General features: G+C 39.1%; 1 long non-coding RNA gene across 1 annotated transcript in view; it reads right to left on the reverse strand.

Annotated features, from left to right (window-relative positions):
- Positions 1 to 853: 853 nt before the first annotated feature.
- LOC140693558 (uncharacterized) overlaps positions 854 to 12,909 on the reverse strand; it is a 34,145-nt gene continuing 22,089 nt past the window's right edge. Inside the window, exons 3-4 of the long non-coding RNA XR_012069328.1 lie at positions 1,124 to 1,298; positions 854 to 947 (exon numbers count right to left, since the gene is read on the reverse strand). This is a non-coding gene — a long non-coding RNA (uncharacterized lncRNA). The remainder of the gene's footprint in view (positions 948 to 1,123; positions 1,299 to 12,909) is intronic.

Genomic DNA, 12,909 nt, shown 5'->3' on the forward strand with positions numbered 1-12,909 from the left:
GTGAATAGAGTAAGCTCCTTGAAATGTTCAGAAATTGCAGATAACACTGGACTGTCCACTTTGATGTGGGATTGGGCTTATGTGAAAATCAAAAGGACAGTGTGACCTTTGCTAACATCTGCTTTTCTCATTTTAGGAAGAGAACAGTAAGTCAAAACCTCTGTTGTTATTATTTTAGACAAGTGTCTCTTAAAACTTTATGTAACCCTGTGCCTTAGGACCCTAAGAGAGTCTCTTCTTAGAAGAACATGGATTCAGAGAGATAGTGTCTTACATCTGAGTCCCACAGTGGTCTCTTATTGGCAATGAGAGCTTGGGCATATCAGTTACCCTCTTTAAGCCACAGGATCTTCATTTGCAAAAGGAAGATAAGAATAAGGATTGTTTGGGTGATTAACTTGTACACACACACACACACACACACACACACATACATATATGTACAACATTTAATACAGTGACTAGCACATACTAGGCACTCAACAAATTCCTGTTATGGATTTTTAAATGCATATATAAAAGGAGGAGAAATTTGCAGGAAATTGTGGGAAAACTAAGTTCATGGCCCCAAAAAGGGCCATCTCTCAATGGGCTCTGATCAGTCAGTCCCCAGTGGTGGGCTAATAAGCAGAGACTATAGCACTTGGGGATTTATGTTAAACATAAAAAGGAAGGTATTTAAACATAATTATTAAACATCAGGTACGTTTATACTTTTGGCTGGATCATCTTATCTGGAGAGATTTAATAAGCAGAGAGTCTCCACTGTTCTAGAGATGGGCATGCAGGAAAATGATGTGGGTGGGTGGGCCATTCTCACCCACCCAAGATCACATGACTGAGTACTCATGGAATTAACACCTCTTGTATGTTATTACAGATGGGCTGTCCTCCCATGATTATTGTCAGCTGTGTCATCAGTTCAAGGAGACATCACATGGGTCACACTGGAATATTAGAAAGAAAATCTCATTTAAATTTTAGATAGCTCTAACATGAAATAAAGTCATTATTTTATGCCTAAAAAAATCTAAGGAGCAGAGAGTAAAGACACTCTTCATTGGGCAACTAAGAGAAAACCTGAAACAGGTTAGATTGTCAGAACACAAAGCTGTATTCACACCTCTTCATTTCTGTATTTTTACAGCCAATACACCAGATCTCATGGATAAGTCACAAATCTGCCCTTAAAGAATGTGATGTAGAAACACGTGGAGTAGTAGTTGACAAAATGGAACAAGAACACCTTCATGGCTGGGTTGTTCTCATAGTCAGTCTGGTCCTTGGGAGCTCTGCAGCTAGAATAAAGAAAAGGTAAGTCTGTAAAACTGTGAACGGCTTTGAGACCCTAATCAAAGCCACGGACACATGAGTTAACACATTTAATATGTGTGTGTGTGTGTATATATATATATATATACATATATACACACATACACACACACAATTCACACTGTTTTCATACCAGCTGTTTTGAATTTCTTAACATATCCACTATGTTAATTCCAACTGTACACACTGTTGTAAGAGTTTCTCCCACTAAGAAAGTGATATCCCACAAGGCAAAAAAAAAAAAAAGTCACCTGTTCCTTAAAATTTATAAGCACAACAGTATCCAATGGGAAAGAACTGTCCTCTGTTAGGTGTAATTTGAAAGAAAGCTACTTCTAAACATCCTGCTAGATAATATTCTCTTGTCTCCCTGAAAGGCAGTAAGGTAGGACTATTGAAGAAGACAAACAAAACACGGGGCAACTTGCTAGAAGCATTTGGGGAACATAAAACGGGTCATCCTCCTAGTTCAGAATTTGAATTGGTCTTAGTATTTTCAGAAGATGACCACTGAGCAGACCACTGGGAGGACCACCCAGCCACATGCAATGTGTTGGAAGCACTTAACTTAGGCCGCTAAGCCGCTGGGTGGGATACAAGCCAGAGAGAAGAAACATTTATTATAGAAGCTGCAGCTGATGAGAATGGAGTTACACTAACAGGAACAGCATGGGGGGAAGACACATAACAGTGTGATTACTTGTCCTCTCCGTAACGCGCAAGCAAATCTGCCACTGGAACCACGACCCTCTTCCACTTATTTGCAATACAGAGACTATTTACTTTCAACAACAGGGTACATTATCTAATGTAATTGAAATTATTATTAAGCACTGACATATTTACACAGAGCTTGGACATTCTAAAGCTTCCTTTGTCCCTTTTACTAATGCAAAAATGGAGCTAATTCACTTCTCATATAGGCTAGAGAAAATAGGTTTGCAGTTGAAGTTAACTAAAGACTGTAATGTACTGCAATTGAAGTGCCTAAAAGATAGTCTCTGTTTTGACCTGGTTCTAAAACTGGTGTAGAAATTATCTCAGCTGCAGGAGGAGCTTACCAGAGTCAGTCATCATGATTGCCACTTTCTCATATATGGCGTTCAGGGTCACCATGATGATAAAACTGATATGGGAAGCAGTGATGGGCGTGGCCCACCTGCACAGTCAGGTACTTTTGGATTGGGTCTGTTCCATTCAGGTTCTTGGGAAGTTTTGCAGGAAATACAATGAACACTGAAAGTCCGTAGACAATGATCCCAATAACTGAAACAATGGTTAACAGGACCTGACAACCCAAGAACCCAGCAGCATGAGACTCACTAATGATCGTATTTTTACACAGAAAACTTGCCCCCAACCCAGCTTAAACAGAAAACATGCATGTGTTGTAAACTTCACATAAACGTGAGAAGTGATATAAATCGCACGTAAATGCCATAAGAGACGTGAATATCAGTCATGTTAAATTTTAGGGGAGGAGGAATGAAAGATGTCAAAAAGAATGAGTGCATCCACTAATGTAACACGCTGGCAGCAGGAGCAGCTGTGTGCAGGGCATAGGGAATATATGGGAACTCCACTTTCTGTGAATTTTTCTGTAAACCTAAAACTGCACTAAAGAAGGAAGCCTGTTAAGTATATTTTAATGGGTGAAAATGGGGTAACTGGTGGCATGATCTTTTGGAGGGAAGTCTGTGATAGCAGAACAAATGAAAGTAGCCCTTCTACATCTGTAGAATTACTTAGGTTATGAACTAGTTGTAACCCATGAAGGGGATATGCTTCCTTTCAAGGGAGAACCTATCACTGATTCAGGGGTCAGCAGGTGCTAGCTGTCGTCTTCATTCTGAATAGGACCAGTGAAGCTGTGGACATGCCCTGAGGGAAATAGTGGGAGTGACAGCAGGTCTCTGCTGATGAAAGCTTCACATGCTTTTCATACTCCTTGAGATCTTGAAATGGCAGGTATTCCTACTCCCTGCATTTGCACAAGATTCATGTCCCTAATCCACAGTAGTTTTGACTGTGTGGACCCAAGGGCAGCGGGGGTGTCTGAAGCAAAATTTGCACGTGGCTAATAGGGTTTCAGTTCCTCACTAGGCAGGTTTTTTTTCTGGCCACTGAAGAATGAACATTAAAGATCCCATTTTTAAACAGTTTTCCTTCCATCTACCTTCTTGGTCATAGTCCAGAAGCATGTACTCAGTGTCCCTGGCTGCTCCTGATGGGTGCCCCAGAGAGAAAGCTACAAAGAATGTGAATTTCAGGACTAAGTGAACCACATCATGTTATTTACAGTAATAGCAGGCGGCTGGCTTGCACCTGCATGGGAGAGCAGAGGGAGTGTTTACAAGCCCCTCCTGGAGCCACACTCCTGCATCTGGATCCCAGCTCTGATGCTAGCTGTGGGGCCTTGTGCAAATTTCTTAACCTCTAGGGGCTTCAATCTCCTCACCCATATAATGGGGAGATAATAATAGCAATTTATAGGACTATTGTGATGAGTCAATTATTTACTAATTGTGAAAACAATTGGAACATTAACCGCAGGCATGTGAAAAACTCTACCTAAGTATAAGCTATGAATATGGTGACCAAAGTCTTAAAAAGGTGTTTTTTCTTAGTTTTTAAGCCATCAGTTTGTAGAGAAAGCATTTTATTTTCTCCTCTACTCTCTTTCATCATCCTTTTCTTCACAGTTAAGTCTTCATGCTTGTGAAAGGAATAACTTTTTGGTGTGTTTGTGATTAAATGTGAAAATTAGTTAAGGCTGAGAAAAATGTATTATAGAAGGTATATTAAGCCTTCCTCTCTTGTACAGCTCATATAGGCCATTTAAATAGTATGCATTTTTTAAAAGTCTCCATAGTAATTTTTTAATTATGTATTAAGTAAACATAATAGTTAAGAATGCGTAAATACTTACTATTGCTTCAGCACACATCTATTTTTCAAAATCCTCACAATCACCCTGTGGGGAAGGTAATATTATATCTCTTTTACAGATGTGGAAATAGAGCCACATGGAGATGTTGCAATTTGCCCCAAATGAAGCAACTATTAAGTGAAAGTACTGAAATACTCAAAGAGCCCAAAGACACACTAACTGTATAGCACTGTCTCCTACATGGTCTGTAAAATCAATTCTAATTCATTTCAGAACTTTTACAAACTTGACACATTTCCATTTTTCTTCCAAGCACTTAATGGGTTCACTATTTCTTAAGAAACAGGAAAGCTTTCCGTTCTCCTTCCTCAAGTTTCTTCTTATTTATCATCTTTTCTGATCATAAATTTAACATTTGCTCATTAAAGAAAATTTGAAAGTACTCAGTAGTGGACAGAACTGCTGTCCTGGATCTGTCCCCAGTCTTAGAAGAGGACCCAGAACTTGCTTTAGGATAAATAACCTCCCTTTTGTTTTTAGTCCTGTGATTTAACCTCGATTGACCCACTCTTTCTGAAGCACCAGAAGTAGATCTCAGTTGGTTTAAGACAAATAATACCCCTCATTGTATTGGCCTTGCACATGATTGGAGAATTGGCAAATAACCCAGGAAGAGCCACTATTATGTGAGGAGATACATGCTGGTGCCCATGTGAAACATAAGCTTCTTCTATCAAGAGAGGAAGCTGCCAAAAGAGACCTGTCTTGGTTTGGATGGATGATCTGGGATACTGCGTGCCTAGAAGCATCATGCTGAGACATCTTTGGACACAGAATGAAGACAGGACAAAAGCAGCCCTTGACATCATCTGGGCTAGAGTATCTCTCCTTGACTGAAGCCAGACCTCAGACCTGAGGTTTTCATTTACAGGAACCAATAAATCCCATGGATCCCCATTTCTTGGTTGTTGTTTAAACACATTGGAGATTGATTTTGTCACCTACAATCAAAAGACTCCAACTCTGAAAATGAATAAAAAATAAAATAAGAATAATGCTTCAACCTATAGACATAATTCCTTCAGAATGGTGCATTGTTTGTATATTACAAATCATTTTATATATTAATTTAATTCTCCAATCTATCATAAGCGCAACACTTTGACATGTCATAAAATATTTTCATGGACACACTTTTTCATGACTGCATACTATTCTACTTTGTGAAGAGTTGGAAGAATATTTTGGCTGAGATTTTATATATATATATACACATATAAAAGTATGTCTGTGACTTGCATCCATACTGACTTTTCCCTGCCATTTTGAAATAATTCCTGATTAAAAGTTTTTCAAAGCTGAATTAGTGGATTAAAACATATGAATATTTTTGACTCTTGATATCAACTGCCAGACTGCTTTCTAAGAAGGCTTGAGGAGTACACCAGAAATTAACACAGCATTGTAAATCAACCATACTTCACAAAAATTATCCAGTAACCTAGGCATGGGATTGGTGATCACTGGCAATTCATCCTCATAAACAGAGTTGTGTCACTTGAGAAGTGGAAAACTATTTCATTTTGATGTGCACTGAGTGAATTACCATTGAAGTGTGACATCTATTTTTTCTTTTGCGAATGTGTGTTCATCTTCTCTGCCTTCTACGCTTCTGAGATATTTTGATGTTACCTTTGAAGTGATCTGAACTCTCTATGTATTGAAGGAATTAGCCCCTTGTCGGATTTGTAAGCAAATAACATTCTCTGGTGTTTTGTTTAAAATTAGGATGCTCTGATGCATGGAAATCTTTGTATAATTTCCTCTGATACTTACTGTCCATCTAGAGGTTGTATACTCATCCATATTTATTTGTAGTTTTTTTTCTAATTGTGTTACTTTTTAAATGTTTCTGGAATTTATCACAATATATGGTTCACTGTATGATTTCAATCTTTTCTTTTCCCTCAAGTAGCTAACAAGTGTTTCATTCACTGAATAACCTTTATTTATCTCCCTGATTTGTAATGCCTTCCATCTCTTATATTAAATTATTATTGATATCAGAGCCCATATCTGGACTTCCTGCCTTATTTTATAATCTGGCTATTCTTGAACTAGTAAAACTCTCATTATCTTATTAATTTTTATATTACTAATATGATTTTATTCACAATAAACCCAAATCAATTTTATAACTTCTGATATTTTGGAGATATGATCTTTTAATCTAGAATCATGTGATTAAAGCACCTTTTATATCTTTCAGTAGTTTTTACTTTTATTTTTTGATAGTTCCTACTATCCTTTTGTTAGGCTATTCTTAGACATTTTACCTAGGTTGTTACACTTGGAAAATTTTAGAAATTTAATGCCTCCATCTGGTCTCTTAATCAGACCCTGGAGAATCCTAAACCACTGATCTGATTTGAACAAATGAGGTGAAAAGAATTGGGGGAAGCACTGTGAGCAGAAGAGACTGTGGAACCTCCAGAGCGGCGCCCTGCATTGGCTCAGATGTTCTCTGGAAAAAGTTTCCTCTATGAGACTACATAGTTCCCAGCTTGACTTTCAGATTTCTCAGCATTTCACATTAGATTTTAAAAGTCTGTGGCAGGTTCTTACCCAGAAAAAGAGCACTTGCGCAAAGGGTTATATGTATACACTTTCCCCAGGTGGTAAAGGGAACACGCTCTTCTTCCTAATTAAAAAAACAAGTTTAGTCAATCAAGGGATTACACCAATGAAATGATATTTCTCCTAACTGGTCAGTAAATCCTAAACATAATATAAAAAAAAATTTCAGACATAGCCTCCTTGTTTGTAAATGCATGGGTTTTTTCCTGTTTTTTTTCCTTTTCTTTTCTGTTAACGATGTCAAACACACAACAAAATATGTACAGTGTTCGTTTTAATACTATTTTTTGAAAATGCACATGTGAACAGTAAACTGTTTCCCTGCCATGGTCTGAGCACCTGATGAGGCCAAGATTTAAAGCTCTATTCCTTAGCTTGCCTTTGATTTCAGAAGTGAAGGTAGTGACAGCTTAGGGTCTGTGCAGGACAGAAAGAATCACAGTTGTCTGCAGCTAACTGGTGTCCACTGTGTGTTTCTTGGTTGAGATTTATGTGTTAATTAGCTACAACTATGAAGTTTAAGAGTTTCCATTTTAGAGTTTATATTTAGAATTTTTTAAGAGATGAAATCAGCAAGAATCAAGATTTAACTGGATTATAAAACCAGATATAGTATAATAATAGCTGTAACTAAGTACATGGCCCTTCCTCTCTGCCAGGAGGCCTTCCAAGTAGATTCTGTACATTACTTCGACCCGTCCTTACCACTGTCATGAAGAAGCAACTCTCTTATTCTTATTTTATAGGAAACTATGGCACAGAGAAGTTAAGTTGTCCAAGATCACTCAGGAAGCAAGCTGCTGTGTTCAAATATGAATTTAGGCAACTTCATTCGCAAGATCTCACTACCACAACGCTGGCCTCTCTAAACAATGGAGCATGCTTTCTCAAGTAAAGTAAAATACTTCAAATAAAAAACTAAAAAAAAATAAGGCAATTTTTTAAATAAGGAAGAATGATAAAGTTAAATGAGTCTTCATCTTCAATTTTTCAACAAGCATGTCCCAATGAAAATTTAAACTTATTAGCTTGCAAAATTAAATTTAAACTTGGCAGTTTAAATGACCAAAAAACTTCTCTTCAGTATTTTTTGTATGCTGCCAATATGATAAGTTTTTGTTTTTCAGGACTCAAAAGCATTATGAACATCTAATTTTGTCTAAGATTCAGCTTTCATCTCTGAATGTACAGTCTTTCACCAACATATGCTTTTACCCCCATCTTCAGTTGTAAACAATGGGAACTATTCATAATGGGGATTATTAGAAGCTTATTACATTGTAAAAGACAAATGTCACTTTCTATTGGTAGCTGAACCTCATTTTTTTCCATTTATAAAAAGAGGAGTTTGACCTGCTCCCTCCATATCTTTTCAGTGCCAACATTCTGTAGATCTGTGATTCAATTTATTAAATCTATATTTGGAGACATTTTCAGATACTCCTAGTAAAAGCATTTTTTTTCCCAAGAGTTATTCATTCTCACAACCTACTGTCCTGCTGCTGCTGACTGCAAGCACCATCAGCTCTAAATTATCTCAGCTGATGGAAAGAAGCAATAATACAAATGACTCAAAAATCATCTTTTCATAGCTCTGGAATGTTGATACAAAGATATACAGTTTTATTTTTTTAATTTTGCAGCAGGAGTGGCAGCAATAAATTTACATTTCCAGTTATGTAAAATGACTAGCTCAAACACTGCTCAAACACTGATGGCACCTCAACAAATGTTTCCCTGCTTCTTCTACCCTTTCTCTGACTTTAGGATGAGAGCCATGCTGCTTTGTGCACATCCCAGTAGGAAGGGGGAGCAGTGACCGGGACTTAGTTCAAGACAAAGGGGCACCTAGTCTATGATGAAAAGGAGGCCACAATAATGAAGGCGCATTTAAAAAAATGGGAGTCAACTATAAAAACCAATTTGTCTTTCCTTCTACATCTATGTCATTGCAGCTAATTTATATTTTGCATTTTTTATTGGTGTCATGAAAGGATACAAATCAATGCCTCTTTTCATATACACTTATACCAGTCTTTTTCTTTTCCCCCTTTTTACTGTTATTATGAAGGAAGGACCTCACTTCTCTTCTGTGTCCACCATTCCAGGCAGTGCTCCTTCAACTTGGCTGCACATTAGAATAACCAGAGGAGCTTTAAAAACTTCCCTATGCCAGAATGCGCCCCCAGGCCACTAAGTACAATCAGAGTTTGCAGTGATGGAACCCAGGCACCAACATTTTTTAAGGTCCCCTGGTGATTCCAACACGCAGCCAAGGCTGACAAGTCCAGAAGTAAACAGAATAAAGTGCATCTAAACAGCGCCCGCTTTTCCTGGGTAATCTCATCTATCTCCACGTGGGGACACCTCGCCTCCTATTCTGGCCAGACTTGTTCTTCCTGCTCAACCGTCTCCCATTTGTACTCAAGTTCTGCCTGGCACCACTTCCAGAACTCCAAAAGTAAGGTGACTAACAGAGAGACAGAACAGCAGAATGTGGATCTTCAGTGATGCCTGATGCTTCAGAAATCTGTACTTAATATTTATTACACTTAACACTTTGGTAAATGGTTAATAAAATCACATTTTATTTATAGGCGATACTAAAGAAAAAAATGAGTTAATACCTTTTGTTTAAGAAAAAAGAAAATGTAGATAATTTATTGAACGTTTGGAAACAGACTAGCTCTCTAGCTCAAGGGAAAGGTATTAACGTGATGGTCAGAGGCAGGTGACTGTATCTGATGCTAAAGTACCTGCTACCAGCACATTATGCCCACTAAAAACACAAATATCGGGGGGAAGGGTGGGTATAGCTCAGTGATAGAGCACGTGCTAAGCATGTACAAGGTCCTGGGTTCAAGCCCCATTACCTCCATTAAAAAAAAAGTAAAAAAAAAGCACAAGTAACTGTCACAATTTAAAAGCACTGCACGGTTCACCATCCAAGCCTTCTCCTCACATCCCTCTGTCTCTTCTGTCCGAAGGACCTGAGGGTGGGCAAGGGGATGAGAATGCTTTAGTAGCCCCTGCATTTCTATTTTCCACCACCCCAGTCACACAAACTTAAAATAATATTCTTAAATATGGAAAACTGCCATTTTTCTCAATCATCGGTAATGTAATTTTTAGAAATCGTCATTGTGTTTTAAGACTCGTAACTTTAAATAGTAGACAAAAACAACATGAAATGTTAATTGAAAATGTGGCTTCAGGGTGAATCCCCTAAGCCCTTCTTCCCACCAGACTGTTACCCCTAGGCCCCAACTCTAGAGAAATTGCAGAATAACCACTGTGTCCTCCACCATTGTACCTGAGTCTCTACAATGCTCTGAGAATAAAGAGGAAAAAGACACAGTCCCTGCTTCCGGGAGCTCCTAGGTGCAGAGGACTCATTGTGAAATGATGGCTGAGGAGGCGTGTTAAGAGGGCTTGGATAACAGTCAGCAGAGGGTGCTCGGGGCAGGGAGCCGGAACTGTAGCCAAGGCTCTCCCAGAGGAGAGAACCACTGTGGTGAGCTCTGAGATGCCCTAGAATTGATCAGGTGAACTTATAATGTTAAGGCCATTTCTCCCTGGGGAGCTGCACATGCAAAGGAGGGAGGCCAAAGAGAGCCAGGTCCCTTCCAGGAACTGCAAATAGTCTAGAAGCGAGCACAGGGTGTGGGAGGCAGGTGAGGCAACCAGGTGGAGAGATCACAGGGGCACATCACAAAGGACTCTGTGTGCCTCCAAGGTAGAGGAGACATGCAAAGTGATCTAGAAAGAGACAAGATAGAGGCAGGGAGGACTATTGGCAGGTTCATGTGAAGGCCTGCTGAGGCCCTGCCAGGAGGAGAGAGAAGAAAACATTTCAGCAGGTGGACGGATTGGCCACAGGTGTGATGGAAGGGCAGGAAGAGGTCAAAGATGCCGGCCAGCTTTCTGGCTTTGGCAGTGTCTAAATTATAGTGCCATTCCCTGAAATAAGAAGGGCAAGAACCTCCTAGAGGAAAACATAGGCAAAACATTATCTGACATACATTTCAAAAATTTTCTCCTAGAAGAAATAAAAGCAAGAATAAACAAATGGGACCTAATGAAACTTACAAGCTTCTTCAGAGCAAAGGAAACCAGAAATAAAACAAGAAGAAAACCTACGGAATGGGAGAAAATTTTTGCAAGTGAAACCGACAAAGGCTTGATCTCCAAAATATATAAGCAGCTCATACAACTCAATAAGAGAAAAATAAACAACCCAATCCAAAAGTGGGCAGAAGACCTAAACAAGCAATTCTCCAAGGAAGACATTCAAATGATCAAAAAGCACATGAAAAAATGCTCAATATCACTAATCATCAGAGAAATGCAAATCAAAACTACAATGAGGTATCACCTCACACCAGTCAGAATGGCCGTCATTCAAAAATCCACAAATGACAAATGCTGGAGAGGCTGTGGAGAAAGGGGGACCCTCCTACACTGCTGGTGGGAATGCAGTTTGGTGCAGCCACTGTGGAAAACAGTGTGGAGAGTCCTCAAAAGACTAGGAATAGACTTACCATATGACCCAGGAATTCTGCTCCTGGGCTTGAATCCAGAAGGAAATCTACTTCAGGATGACACCTGCACTCCAATGTTCATAGCAGCACTATTTACAATAGCCAAAACATGGAAACAGCCTAAATGTCCATCAACAGGTGACTGGATAAAGAAGATGTGGTATATTTATACAATGGAATACTACTCAGCCATAAAAACCGACAACATAATATCATTTGCAGCAACATGGATGCTCCTGGAGAATGTCATTCTAAGTGAAGTAAGCCAGAAAGAGAAAGAAAAATACCATATGAGATCGCTATTATGTGGAATCTAAAAAACAAAAACAAACAAACAAACAAAAACAAAGCATAAATACAGGACAGAAATAGACTCATGGACAGAGAATACAGACTTGTGTTTACCAGGGGGTTAGACGGTGGAAAGGGATAGACTGGGATTTCAAAATTGTAGACTAGATAAACGACATTACACTGTATAGCACAGGGAAATATACACAAAATGTTATGATAAATCACAGAGAAAAATTGTGCCAATGAGTGTGTATATGTCCATGAATGACTGAAAAATTGTGCTGAACACTGGAATTTGACACAACATTGTAAAATGATTATAAATGAATAAAAAATGTTAAAAAAAAAAAAGAAGGGCAGGAAGAGGGGCAAGTCATGAGAGGAGACAACTGATTCAGTTCTGGCTGAGTTCCTGTGGGCTCCAGGAGAGATGTGCAGTAGGAAAATAAAACTCTAGAAATCGGGAGAAAGTTCTAGGCTGAGCCAAGTAGTTTTACTGTTTCAAGAGGCTAATGGGTGTGAGTGGACAAGCTCACAAGAAGTGTATAGGGATAGCTCTCACCCTCCTGCATATGGGATGCATTTGGGAGCCTTTAAAAAATAGTGCACCACAGCCTGGAGTGGGGCCTTTGTACTGTTTATTATTTTTTAAATACTTCTTTTCTTTTTGTGGGGAGTATTGAGCATTATTTATTTTAATGGAGGTACTGGGAATTGAACCCAGGACCTCTTGCATGCTAAGCACGTGCTCTACCACTGAGCCGTACCCTCCCCACATTTTTTTGTTTTTAGACACTAGCTCTACCGAGCAGTCAGGGTTGAGAATCAACCTGCAGAGAGCAGAGAGCCTTGGGGTTAGAGAACAAGGAGAAGCTGCCCAGAGCCCTGTAGACCCCACCAGGGGCAGCCGGAGACGCAGGGAGCCTCAGAAGTGCTGTGAGGAATGTGAACTCAACACTCCCCAATGGCAAAGATGACAAACATGTTTCAAGCACCCACTTCCCAGCAGTGTTTGTTCTGACTTTACTAGTTTTCCAGTAATACTGAGTGAGAATAGAAATTATCTGGACACAGGGATCAAATTCAAATGCTGATTATGACCATTATTAGCTGCGTGATTACTGATTAAAAGTTACTCGTCTGCCACGTGTAAAACGGGGGACCAAGCACCGTGCTTGTGGGCTGATGTGAGCGTAATGAAATGACATCTATAAA

This window comes from Vicugna pacos, unplaced genomic scaffold, assembly GCF_048564905.1.
Source record: "Vicugna pacos unplaced genomic scaffold, VicPac4 scaffold_19, whole genome shotgun sequence".
Lineage (NCBI taxonomy): Eukaryota > Metazoa > Chordata > Mammalia > Artiodactyla > Camelidae > Vicugna > Vicugna pacos.